The sequence below is a fragment of the Lynx canadensis genome, chromosome B1, assembly GCF_007474595.2.
Source record: "Lynx canadensis isolate LIC74 chromosome B1, mLynCan4.pri.v2, whole genome shotgun sequence".
Lineage (NCBI taxonomy): Eukaryota > Metazoa > Chordata > Mammalia > Carnivora > Felidae > Lynx > Lynx canadensis.
The window spans coordinates 129714348-129729265 of record NC_044306.2 but is presented as its reverse complement, the minus strand read 5'-3'; the positions used below and the strand labels follow the sequence as shown (position 1 = coordinate 129729265).

General features: G+C 33.5%; 1 protein-coding gene and 1 pseudogene across 1 annotated transcript in view; one reads left to right on the top strand and one right to left on the bottom strand.

Annotated features, from left to right (window-relative positions):
* LOC115513031 (protein SET-like) overlaps nt 1-14918 on the bottom strand; it is a 179779-nt gene that overhangs the window by 41871 nt on the left and 122990 nt on the right.
* LOC115513268 lies at nt 12695-12900 on the top strand (annotated as a pseudogene).

The window sequence follows — 14918 nt, the reverse complement described above, 5'->3', positions numbered from 1 at the left end:
TGACTTGGAACATATTTTTCCACAAATTTTAAAACTCTCTTAAATTAACATTTTATGTGCTAATTTTACACTGAAATTTATATAAACACAGGAAATTAAAGTTCATTACATTGTATTTAATGGGTGAGTACAATTATATGCCTTAAAAAAGAAAATCCCTAATGATTTTTGGTGTTTATAATTTCAAAAGACTTAGCTCTTTTCACTTCACCAATAGGTATATTGAGTTTTTTGTTCATTGTTCCAGTTTTGAGACTTTGTAGGAGTCCTTGTTATTATCTCTACTACTTTCTACACTTCACATAAATGCATAAATATATAATCTTATTAATATGGAAAGTAATATATCTCCATATTTCAAACCTCTACTACTTTATGTCCTGGACACTTTGTTTCTTCTTGTTTTTAGCTGAATACATTTCTACTATATTCCAAAGAAAAACTTTGAGATTGTGGGAAAGGAGAAAAAAGCAGTGGACCACAATAGTTTTATTATTTATATTATTCTTTGCAGCAGTATTTTCAATCATTCTCAATCCACTTGAAAGACTACAAACTACAACGTGATAGCAAAGAATAAGTACTTCCTCTAAAACTTTAGTCACCAAATCAGTTCGTCCTGGAGCACATTTGGGGAAATCCCTGTTTTGTGGTTATTAAGGGAAACTTTCGTTGTGATTATTTTGTTCAAGTGTTGACTGCTATTCTGAAAATGTAACTGTTGCTGTAGCTTCTGCTGCTATTTCCTGTCCATTGTTAACAATGGCTTTATGATTTCATTCATTATTATAGCACTTTTAACACCACACATTTTCCTTCCCAAAAGAACAGATTTTTTTGATGGTGTAGCTACATAGATATACAGCTGCTTCTAAATTTGACTATATAGAAGAAATCTTGATTCTGCCATTTTATGTAACTTTGGCTACATTATTTAATGCTTCTAAGTTTTATCATCTCTATTTTAAAATTGAGGTATCAATAAAAAAACTCATAAAGAGTTTTTGAGATTGTAAATGAAAATGCTTATTAATTATTATTAAGTATAGATCCTGCCACATCAGATGCATTAAACCATGTTAATTATATAATATGCTTATAATACATCATATATGAGTTATATATAGATATATGTAACATCTAATGTAAAATGTTATTTTCAACCTCATCATCATTAGTCATGTTAGTCCTTTTATAATGCAGAAATCATATACTTGGATCTTTGACTTTTGACTAATCCCTTGTGAGCTAACCTGATCTTTCCCAGTAACTTTCTGAGAAAAGTTACATGAGTTACATGACAAAGTTACAAAGTGTTTCTCCTATTCAGCAGTAATCCACAAAAAGAAACTCCCTCTAACAGAAACTACTTATAACTAACACAAAGGGGACAAGTCCTTTCTGAAATTTGTACTTCTGCCCCTGCTAGTAAGGGATCCTCATAGTAAATAAAAACCTCCTAGATGTTTACACACTGAAAGTAATTCTAAGTGAATCTCCCATTCCTTATAATTGCACTTTTTTTAAGTTTATTTATTTATTTTGAGAGACAGTGTGAATGCAAGCAGGGGAGGGGAAGAAAGAAAGAGAGAGAGAGAGAGAGAGAGAGCTCACCAGCTGTGAGATCATGACTTGAGCCTAAATTTCAGATGCTTAACTGACTGAGCCACCCAGGCAGGCCCCCCTATAATTTCTCTCTTTATTTTCACTTTAGACTAGTGGAAATCAGATTGAAAGAAGGTATCTGAAGAAAATGAGAGATAACTTGGACTACTTATGTTGTGTGCTTTACTTCTAGTTTGTAATTTTGTGGTTAATATCATAAGAACAAAATCTAGAGAAGAGCAAAAACTTGATTTGAAAAACCTTAGCATCATTATATTACATTTTATAGACATTTATATACCATTTTGCAATCTCTATATTGTTATATTTTTCTTCTATGACTACCACACATACTAGGTAATGTGTTCTGAGGAAATAATGGTTGCGAAAATATTGATATACCACACTTTATTCTACCTGAAGTATACTATTGATTAGATTCTAGGCCACAATATTTTAGCTCCCCAGAAGTATGACAGCCACAATCATGAATTTTAGTATGGGTTATAAAGGGATACTATATAAACTTCTCACTCAAAAATTGTTCCTCAGCAATATATATCTTTGGTGTAAGCACCTAAATAACACTTTTCTATGTCAGTTGTAACACTCTCTTCAAGGTTCTGGGTCAAGTACTAAAAGCTATGGTGATAAAAGCTTAATTCCTATTACTCTGAAAGGCTATTGTCATCACTTATATTTTTAACTGTGAATAAACTGAGTTGTACACCAAAAAAAAATATGTAGTTCAATGTCAATTTTTTTTTTTTTTGGTTTAACCTACTCAAACTCTTAAGAACATTTATAGCTTCGGCTTTATAAAATCTAGATAAAGGAAAGCACTATCAATAGTAGGTTATAAAATTATTTTGCTTAGATCAAACAAGACCATAAAGCTTTAGACAAATTATATTTGGGAATAAAGCAATTCAGACTGACTATACTTCAGTGCTATGAAATTTTAACACATTTTCTGGGAACTATTGGTAGGATATCTTTTTTTTTATTATTTTATTTTGACTAGTTTGGTATTATATTTGTTCCTAGTTCTCTCAAGTGCCAGTCTTAAAAGTCAGGTGCCTAGGGGCGCCTGGGTGGCTCAGTCAGTTGAGTGTCCGACTTCGGCTCAGGTCATGATCTTGCGGTTCCTGGGTTCAAGCCCCGCGTCAGGCTCTGTGCTGACAGCTCAGAGCCTGGAGCCTATTTTGGATTCTGTGTCTCCCTCTCTCTCTGACCCTCCCCTGTTCATGCTCTGTTTCTCTCTGTCTCAAAAAATAAATAAACGTTAAAAAAAAAAAAGTTGGGTGCCTAATGTAAGTTATGGACCTTTTACTCCTCAGGCAGAAGCTCCAGGTTTTGAGCTCCCTTCAGAATGTGGGTTCCTGTGCTGGGGGTAGGATTTATGACAGGACTGTGTCTTAGCCTTTCCTACCCACTTTCAGACTGTTTCCCTCTCATTTGTAGGATATGAAACGGTTCGTTCACCAATTTCCACATTTTGTCAGAGGAAATTGTCCTACATACAGCTTTCGATTTTTTATGTCTATAGAAGGAGGTTAGCTCATGATCTTGAACAGGAACCCTGTATGTTCCCAGTTCTAACACCAACTTCAACATTGTCTGGGGTCACATGGTTACACACACAGCATCTGCTATTCAAAGTGCTGAAAACTTGGAAGACTTCTTTCCTACTGTTAAACTCACTGCAGAGACTAGGAGCCTCGCTAGGTTATTTTACCAGTAGGAGAAACCATTTTACAGGTTTGTAGCTCATTATAAGCAAGTATTTGAGAGTTTTAAATAGATTTTATGTTACAAATTCTAAAGACGGTTACCAGATAACATATGGCAAATTCAATTTCGTCCTCTCTAGTACTTTTAATCTACTCTTGTTCTGATGTCATTGTTATGCAAAAGCCTCTGTTTCTTAACACTGGACATGCCCATTCCTTTGATGGCATGTCTCCATGTTATGTAGTCTCTGCATCATTTCTTTTTTCATCACTGTTAGTAACAGCTCTTGCAATATGGAAAAACAAAGGCACATCATTTTTATACATATATACTTAAAAGATTTACACTTATTTCATTAATGTAGACTTATAATTTAGTTCATAAATTACTAACAGGTTATTCATTTAACATAAATTTTATACTTCCCCACATCTCACTAAAGTTGTAGAAACAGAATATCTGTATTCTAGCTTACTTACAAAATATTTCATCCTGTAGAAAACCTTCAAAAGAAGTACACTTTTCTTGCTAATCAATTTGCTAATAAGGCTACCTGGGGTTCTGTGGTTGGCCAATTTTCTGAAAATAATCTATCAAGAGTACAATAGCATCTAAAATTCTAAATTTATTCTTCATTTCTTGAAAGCTTTCATCTATTTGTAAATGAACCCATAGGACCACCCCTTAAAAGAAGGATAATGAATAAATGGAGACTCTTTTATTATATAATTTTGGGCATTTTACTCAACTCTTTCTATAAAGACTCCATGATGCCAGATACAATATTGAAAATGAGAAAAGCACAGCTGAGACTCCATATCTAGACATTAGTTCTCAATCAGTATGACATCTAGTTAAATTAAAAAAATTTTTTTTTCTACAGTGAATATGCATAGTTATAATGATATCTATCCACTAGAACATAAGGTAGGTAGTATACTACTTGTGGCTCACAGTGAGAAAATTGGTTCAGTATCAAGTTGGCACTCAAAAAATGATCTTGTGATTGCAGGCACACATAAGCATCCAGGGCAAGAGTTCTATTCAAATGGTAAGGGAATGCTTAGGTAGACAAAAAGAAGAAGGCAATTAATACAATGGCTTTTATAAGTAATGCACAACATTAGATCATTGTATTATTGTTAGATTTTCATTATTCTTCTTTCATTTAGTGGGTTTAAAATATTTGTCAAGTATATTATCAAAATTTTGGTAATCAGAAGTGTAGCAGAAACATACAAAAGGTTGAAAATTGTTATCCTAAAGCTACAAGTGAGGATATTTCACGTGTATTTATTGACTTCTATAAAGCTTTAGAAATAATAATAAATGTATATCCCTAAGTGTAATTTGAAGGTTGTGTGATAGTAATAATTTAGTGTAAGAACACTATAAAGTGGGTTTGGAAGGGCACCGGGGTGGCTCAATCGGTTCAGCTTCCAACTCTTTGTTTCGGCTCAGGTCATGATCTCATAGTTCTAGCCCTGCATCGGGCTCTTTGCTGACAGCACAGAGCCTGCTTGGGATTCTCTCTCCTTCTCTCTTTTCCCATCCCCTGCTCACACTGTCTTTTTCTCTCTCAAAATTAATTTAAAAAAAAACCTAAAAAAAAGCAGTTTTGGAGTTGTTAATTTTACTTGCTTATTCCTATGCTATAAAATCAGAAAAAAATATTTCAAATACATGTACCAGGTTTGTTCTTGTCATTTGCATTTTTAATAAAAATCAGTACTTTGGGGCACTGGGATGGCTCAGTCAGTTAAGTGTCCGGCTCTTTATTTCAGCTCAGGTTATGATCTTGTGGTTCATGGGGTCAAGCCCCACATCATGCTCTCCACACTGACAGTGTGGAGCCTGCTTGGGATTCACTCTGTCCTCTCTCTCTACTCCTATCCCTCTCTCTTTCTCTTTCTCCCTCAAAATAAACTTTTTAAAAATTAAGAAAAGCAATCAATACTTTGAAACAATGTACCTTTACATTATTTTACAGATTAGTCATACTTTTGTAATTTTCACTCTTCAAACCTATTCCCCAAATTCACCCCCTGGCAGTTACATTTAAGGTGATTTTAATAAAGAGGCGCTTGGGTGGCTCAGTTGGTTAAGTGTCCAACTTCAGCTCAGGTCATTATCTCATGATTTGTGAGTTCAAGCCCCATAACGGGCTCTCTGATGTCAGCACAGAGCCCAGTTGGGATTGTCTGTCCCCCTTTCTCTCTGCCCCTTCCCACTCATTCTCTCTCTCTCACTCTCACTCTCTCACTCTTTCTCTATTTCTCAACAAATAAACTTTAAAATTAATAAAGAAGTAATTTTTGTCCAACTGCATATGTCTATCTTAACATTTCAGATACTTATACACATGTATTAATAAAGAATATGGTGTCACGAACCACTGAGGCAGGGAGAAATTAATTGTGATATTAGTTTTTTACTGGGATATACATTTATAATAATGGAAAAACTGCAGATTATTTCTATCATTTATAAATAGTATAGATCATTTCTTAAGTTTCTTAAAACCTAAGTGACTTCAAAATTAAACACTTTTAGCCAGCCACAAAAATTACATGACTTTGAAAAGAAGAGCTTTTGCCTACATATTTTGTCTGTTTTTATTGTAAATAATTTATCTCATGAAATTTGGTATTTTACACATTCTGTTGATGATAATGTTTACTTTCATAGGAAATATTATTGGTATTAGTAACTTTTTATATGCTTTTTATATGAATTTGAATTTATGTTGAATTTATTTGAATTTCCTCTTGGAAATCCAAAGCTAATTACCATTTTAAAATCCTTTAAAGTTGCTATATTAAGTGCAGGACATCAAAAATCACATGTTATTTAGAACCAATCACATAGGTGGGGTGCCTGGGTGGCTCATTAGATTGAGCCTCCGATTTCATTTCAGGTCATAATCTCACCATTGGTGAGTTCGAGCCCCATGTCAGGCTCTGTGCTGACATCTCAGAGCCTGGAGCCTTCTTCAGATTCTGTGTCTCCCTCTTCTCCCCTGCTCGTGCTATCTCTCTCTGTCTCAAAAATAAACATTTTTGGGGGTGCCTGGGTGGCTCAGTTGGTTAAGCGTCCGACTTCGGCTCAGGTCATGATCTCACGGTCCGTGAGTTTGAGCCCCGCGTCAGGCTCTGTGCTGACAGCTGAGAGCCTGGAGACTGCTTCAGATTCTGTGTCTCCCTCTCTCTGACCCTCCCCCGTTCATGCTCTGTCTCTCTTTGTCTCAAAAATAAACATTAAAAAATATAAATAAAAAATAATTTTTTTTAAATAATAAAAATAATTTTTAAAAAAAGAACCAATCATACAGAAATCCATGCTAAATTCTAAACATAGACTCAGGTACAATATGCCTTTTAGTAGCCTACTTCTGTTAGAAATATCTTTTTTTTTTCCTATTAGAAATGTCTTAAAGTATATGTCACTAATGCATCAAGATGATTAGATTTCTAAAACTCATATTTATTATCCACTTTTTTAAAGTTTGTTAAGCTTATGAAAGAAATATTTGTTGTAAGGAACTATCTCTGAAGAGTGACATAATAATTAAAATTTGTTTAGCACCTCTGTTTCAGAACAGTTACATTTATATTTTCTGACTTGATATTTTCATTAACCTTAAAAATCTGGACTTAAGTTATCTCATTATTTAGAGAAGAAAACTGACATAATAGAAAGGCAAAGTAAAACAGAAGAACATTGGTAACATTTCAATCATGGCAGCCACAAAAGTGCACTGCTCAGATCTCATTTCAGGAGAGACCTCCCGCAAGAAGCGTAAGTGAGCTCATAGCCTCCGCCTGCTCTACCTCCTGGATTCACTCTATCTTCTTGGCTAGGCCAAAGCCATTCTCTCCCTGAATGTTCCCAGCCAGTGACCGAGCGCAGTAGGATTCCTAGAGCTAAGCCATCCCTGCCCAATTTGGGACTATTCTCAAGGTAATCTTTGTCCTGGGACTCCCTGTTGGCCTGGCTGAGACTTTCTCAGAACTGCACCTCTGTCTGAGGCTCTTTCCACTCAATGTTCCTTTATTTTCTTCTTTAACAGCTGTCAAACTTGCATTGTAGTCTTCAGGCTCTTCCTGCCCACTCCCTACTCCCTGCTCTTCCTCCACTCCATCCTACACAGGAATTGCCCCAAGTAATTCCTCTGCAAATCCAATCCTGCTGATGTTTGCTACATGGAGAACCTCAGATGATACAATGGCTAAATCTTCATGGATAGTAGATATAAGCTAACATTGGTAGGACCTGTGGTAATTGAGAAATTGTCTGGCTGAAATATTCAATGCTTTTCTTGTTATGTGATTAGAGTTCTTGATAAGGATTTCTGCTTCTAGGAATGGTAAAGAAACATTTTGCAGGCTAACCCAAGTACAGGGAACATCTAGAAAAATTAGACAAAATTTAAAGAAAAAAATATTTGAAGAAATCAGAAAACTAGCAAAATATCAACAACTTTAAGACCAGATCTAGAGAGAAATGAAAAATGAGATAAGCCCAACATGCTGAGTAATTTTACAATAGAAGCATTTGAAAAAGGAAAAAATGGACCAAAGGTGGGGATATAATCCCACAAAAAAAGCTATTCAATTTCTAGATAAATACTGCTTATTATCAAGAGATCAAAGATGAAATTTTGTATTTCAATGTGTAATAATTTTGTGTGAATTTGGGCAAGCTACTTAACCTGTCACATTTTCCTCACTTTAAAATAGTTGTAATACAGTAAAACCTTGGATTGCAAGTAACTTTGTTCTGGAAGTGTTCCACATTTCTAATAAATTTTAATTTGATAAGCAAGCAGTGTCTTGCAATATGAGTAGTACATGACCCAGAACACCACATGATCACAACTGAGCCAATGGTTCTTCTCTCTCACTGTGGGATTGTGGGTGATTTTCTCCCACGTGCAGATGCTCGGTCTCAGACCGTGGTGTTTGGCAGCAGTCAGTAATTTTTCAGAACATTGAAAGGTTCCTAAACTGGCACTAGTGTATATTTTGTCACTTCAAAGCACCTATGAACACCTTTGCTTTTCCATAAAAGAGTAAGCTTAGGAATGCTTTGATTCCTTCTAGGTCAGGCTACCTGCAGATATAGACCCTTTCCTCTGCTGCCTTATTGCCAGTTACATTAAATACAGTATATGACAAAGAGTTTATTAATACTATACTGTAGTCAGCATCTATGTGAGAATATACAGTGGCCCCCAAGCAGAAAAAAATTCCATTGAGCCAATAGATAGCAGTGATTTCATTAGTCATAGTAAAAGGCATTCTACACAATAACCCTCCTCTCTCTTTTCTCCCTCACACCAGCCACAAAGGTTTTCAAAGGTAAGTGCAGGTTAATTTATTTTTCTTTATATTTTATATTTATATATACTGTATTGTTTGATTGTTTTATATTATATTACAGTATTGTAATCATTTTTATTTGAATATTTTTGGGTTGTGGAGCAAATCATCTGAGCTTCCATTATTTCTTACCGGGAAATTCGCTTTGACATACAAGTGCTTTGGATTACAAGCATGTTTCCGAAACAAATTATGTTCACAAACCTAGGTTTTATTGTACTACCTTTTAAGTGTATTGTGAGGCTATATTAACATTTACTGTGCTCTTGAAAGACTGTCCAATACACATTAAACACTAAGATTTTGTTACAGATCTGAAGTAAGAAGTACAATTTACACAGACACACACGTTTTCCAGAAGACACTAGTTTATTTAAACTTATTATATTCAAAAAGTGATTCTCTCAAATGACATTTGAGGTTAACCCACAAAACTTTATCAATATCTATTCTTGGCTGAAAGTACAAGATGAAGATACTCTCATAATGTTCTCTGCTATATGTACGGAAACAGTATATTCTCTAAAGTAGTATTTCAGAAATTTTACTTAGTGGCATGTCATTAAAAATTTTTTTCAAGTGGTTGCCTATTAATTTGTATATTTGAATATATAGTTTTTATAATGCAAATTTAACCATAAAGTGATCAATTAATTATGGGATATGACTTGATTATACTAAATACCATTGTTGTTATTCAATTTGAGGCTAGAATCTTTTGGATATCCTGCTCTATTTTGGAGAAAACGCTGTGCACATAAACATAAACATACTAAGTTGGAGTGGCTTGCCATATTCTTTACAAAAGAATGGGTTAAAAATTCTATAATGCTTAAATACCTTTTTTCTACTAAAACAATTTATGTTGTAATATTAATTTGATAACGGATGGTTTCTTAAGAATGCACCTGATTGCAATGGAACAGAAGGTATATAGCGTTTTTCAGTTTTAAAATGTCAAAATTATTCATTAAGTAGTTCCTGCAATTATCCCATTAAGTCAGCATTAATATTTCCATTATGCAAATGATGCATTGAATCATGTAAATTAAATCATATAAATAAATGGAAAAAAGTATGAATAATAAAACAAAAATGATTAACTGTAGTGTGTGGTGGATGGTTTACCCTTCTAAAGTTTCACTGTTTCCTGGGTAATGATGGTGGAGTAGAGTAAAACTTTCCTCACAAAAAAAAAAAAGTAATGATTTATGACATTATTAATTGTCTAAATGCCATCTGGACAGACGCATTTCATTCTGAAATTAATTTCCAGAAAGTTTGCAGGAGTTTCAGAAATCATAATTTATTTCTATCTGCATACCCTATTTGGTCAGCTGGCTATTATTTTCTAGCCTGTTGGCACTGATAATTTGGATCAGTTTATATTTCAAACCACTCAGGCACTTAATAGCTTATAAATGTTTATACTGGGACCAAAATAGAGAAGCAAACAATTTTTGAAGGAAAACATCAGTTTGTATACCAGCCATGGACAATACCCAGTAATGTTGGCTTCATTTTTTATTATTAGTTTCACTCTCTCCGTTGTTGAAGCCAAATCCTCATAAGGACTCCCTTTCCATACCAGCCCAGTCTTTGGCAAAATAAACTTTCACGTAATGTATCTTTGTGGGAAAAATCAAAACTACTGAAAGGTGTAAAATTCCTCATAGACTGTTACATTTATTCAGGTGTCCCAATATCTCTGCCCTCAGATAGTTGCCTCTCATAATGATTCTGAGCATTGCCATGCAAATTACTTTGGCTAATGGATAAGTTTGAGGCTATCCTAGATCAACCAGTTCTCGATGATCTGCCAGCTGACATGAATGTTGAGGCAGAAGCCTGTCCAATCAACACAGAGATTCATAGGAAATAATAAAATGATGGTTGTTTAAGAAACTAGATTTTGGAGTGATTGATTTTGCAGCTAAAGTTAATTGTTACAATATAGTTTGTATGGTCAGTCATGAAAAAGTTTCACTCATTGGGCCTGTTTCCAAAGTCCCAAAGCAAATATTCATTAAAAAATGTTTTAAATAGTGACATCCAGGCTTTTTTTTTTCTTTTTACAAGGAAATACATTGGAACTCTATGTAGAGTCTTTTGCTCAGAATTATGGTAGCCAGGAGATCATTCTGAAATCTTGCTTTTAATGGATATCAATGGCCAGTATCGTTAAATACTTGCAATACACTAATGATGCTTATATTCACATCATATGTGTTTGTTTAGATGCATTTTTGTATTTCTTTAGATATTAAGTAATTTTTAGTTTTGCTGAAATTTTTCAGCAATTTAAAATCTTTCTTCCACTTCTACATCTGACCATTTCATTTAATATACAATGCTACTAAAAGTTACATTAGGTTAAAAAAGAAACAGCATATTTTCCTTTATTAGGTGGATCATAGGTAGCTATTAGTAAATTTTCCATTACAGTTTTCCATTACAAATTTCCCTGGGTCTGAGGGGAGAGGGGAAAGATATTCACCAGAAAAGTTCCATGTGGTGTATTGTTTGGAATTTGCTTTATAGTTTTATTTACTTTTTGTGATAAATTTATCAGTTTATTTTCTAATAGCAAGAAAAAGACCAAGCTATACTTAATGATGAGTACATAATTACATTTGAAGATTTTACTGAACATTTGTAGATTTCAATGACATTTTATGACAAGTATAGGTATTATGTCATGATATAAGATAGTTTATAAATATAAAACACTACTGGTAAACACAAACAATGTTATTATATATTAATAGGAAATTTCCCGAATTTAAAAAATAAAAAGTCTATTGGAAGATTTAATAAGTCAAATACGCTAATGGAAGGGATGAAAGTTGTAATGTAAATAGGCTTTTCGGCCAAGCATACATCCTAAGAACATGTATCAAATATACACATAAAGTTATTAAGCCCTCGTTGTAAGACCTCACAAGGGTAAAGTTTTTTATATAATTATTATGATGTGTTCATGTAAACTTCAACTTGTCGTTCACTTTGTAGCCAAGTAGGCAATAAACATAGGAACTTATGCCAGAAGACCAAAAAAAAAGTGATAAGCTGACTTGGCTAAAACAATTTTAATCTGTGAATTATATTAAAGTTGAAACTATAATCAGGGTATTTTGACCACCATCAAATTGCCATCTCCATTTTTCTCCACTTTCCATATATTTTAAAAAGACAACCCTCAGAATGAAAGTATTTGCAAATTATATATTTGATAAGGGGTTAATATCCAAAATATATAAGAAAATCCTACAGTTTGATACAGAAAAGAAAAGAAAAGAAAAGAAAAGGAAAGAAAAGAAAAAAAAGAAAAAAGTGTTGCCAAGGATATGGAGAAATTGGAGCACGTCTAGACTGCTGGTGGGAAGGTAAAATGATACAGCCACTATGGAAAACAGCATGGAGGTTTCTCAAAAAATTAAAAATACAGCTACCATATGACCCACAAATGAATACCACCTCTGGATAAATGTCCAAAATAATTGAAATCAGGAGGATTTCAAGGAGAAATCCTGTTTATATAAGTCCAAAATCATCAAAATGTGTACATTAAATATGTGCAGTTTTTGTGAATCAAGTGTATCTCAACAAAGCTGTTTATTTTTTTTTTAAAGAAAAAACTCTATAGACAAACGTGCACATTTTCCCAACTCTTCCTTCATATATTTTTGAGATTATGTTCTTTTTAAAAAATTGTTTAAGTTTATTCATTTTTGAGAGAGAGAGAGGGAGACAGAGTGTGAGTAGGGTAGGGGCAGAGAGAGAGGGGGAGACACAGAATCCAAAGCAGGCTCCAGGCTCTGCATTGTCAGCACAGAGCCCAATGCCGGACTCAAACCCACCATCCATGAGATCAGGACCTGAGCCAAAGTTGGGTGCTTAACTGACTGAGCCACCCAGGCACCCCGAGATTCTGTTCTTAACACAATCACTCTATATGGTCTGAAAGTGGCTCTAGCTTTATGCAATGGCAGTATCATAGACAATGAGGTTTATCTGGAGCATGATTATTGCTAATTGAAAATTTTCCCAATTACCCCACTGTGACGACTTGGAAAGTGGTTCTAGGGGAAAAATAATGAATTTAGAAACCAAGTCTTTTTATATCATGTACATATGCCTACAAAACAATTATGTGAGCCTTTGGAAGGCAAATATTTGTCAACAAATTCATGTAATAATCAATCATCCAATAATTTATAATAAACTTAAGACTAGTTTTAAATTGTTAGGATATCTCACTTAAAGTCAGAAATGCGTATCGTTTACAAAAGTGTTGAGATAAGAAATGAAATAGACCTAACATTTAAGTTTGTCACTGATGGTACAGATACAAATATATATGAGCAAAGTATATAATGTGTATGGAAAATTAATATTTAGAAATGTCATAATCCATGTAATCCAATATTCTATTACTTGTCTTAAAATTTCTTGTGATTAATTCCTCCTTTTAAACTCTCACAGTGTCTGGTAATTATATCTATTATATACTTTGGCATAATAATGCAATAATTTAATATTTACCTTTTCTCTGACTGTGACCTTTTGAAGATCATACTTGTTTCTGGTTTATCTTCTTATCCCTAGTATCTGGCCCAGGAACTCATAATCAGTTGATGCTTTAAAAATGACTGCTCAGTGAACTAACATCCCCTTGTCAGCGTTCGCATTTTTTAAAGAAATATTCCACTATATTTCCATCTTAATTCCATAACACATTTCCCATCTCTATCTGAGAGTCTCCATTTAAACTACTCTGTTTAAGGAGGAAGGTAGGAATCTAATAAGAAAGACCAGAAAGAGATTAAAAACCAAAGAAGTAGATGACAATAAAAGAAATAGAAAGACAATCCAAAGACAGAATTATGTAATAGCACCAGGATATCACCATATAATATGTAGGGGGAGAAAATCTAAAGTTTTGGATTTTATGAATCTATCAACTGCATGGTCCATACAGTAAGATAAGCAGGCTTTCACAGTGTTTGACTCTGTTAACTAAAATTATAAAAACAGTTGATGAAAGAAAATAATATTCTAGACAGGCTAATAAAATGCAATTAGAATGGAGACTTCATCTAAATAACTGTAATATCACTACATTGATTCTAAAATATTTCCAACATAAAGTTCTCAAAAGTTGATACTAACGCAAGTGAAATTCTCATAAATCATTAGTGAATTTTCATGAAATAGTCATTGACCTGAGTTTATAAGCATTAATTAAAATTCATAGATGTGTGCTTATGGACAAGCTATCAAATCTAAAAACATATAAGGCCACATTTCAGGTACACGTGAGTTCATGTACCTTATTGGTAAGTTATTTTTTATGAAAATTAATGCCTTAGCCATCCAAAATAAACACATTCTTGCTATGCTACGTTCCTGAATCTTTGTGAATAATTTGGATGACGCTTTATTTGTGCCAAGTAATATGCAATTTAATGAAAAAAAATGGTCAATGGCTGTCTATAGAATTACTCAGTTTATATGCACTAAGCCAAAAGATTTAAGGTACTATTAATGGAAAGGACATCTTCAGTGCTAAAAAATAAAAAAAAACAAATGAGACATAGTTGGGCCAAGATAATTTTGTGACCCAGGTTTTTTTGTTGTTTACTATTTGTTTTTATTTATGTAGTTGGTGATGACCCTTAATTGGTAATTACTTCCCCAAATCTATACAGTAGTGCTTCCCTTTACTTTGTGATTTATTCCTGTCCTAGGAAAAACATTTAGAACCTCTTTACATTTCCTTTCCCAGTTTTACATACTAGCATGAATAAAGACCATGCAAAATATCACATCTCTAATCTTTGTTCCTAGCTTATATTTGATCACATAAATTTAGTATCCCTTTTGAAATTTATAAACAGGATAATCTAATTTACTGTTAATAAAACAGGTAAATCAGTTCAGTTCAGTGAGCATTTATAAAGGACCTACTGTGGGTAAAGCACTACATCAGGTTCTGATTATACAAACATTCTATGATGTTTTTGAAAGTCAACTGCTTATTGGAAAAATAATTTACATTTAGTGGGAAATGTGAAGTTGAAAGTCTAAATATTACATAATGAGTTGTATCTCAATAAATCTTTCAGAGTGCTTCTTCCTTCAGAAGAGGCTGAGCCAAAAGATTTGTAATGGCAACAAGTCTTCCCTCAAAAGTAA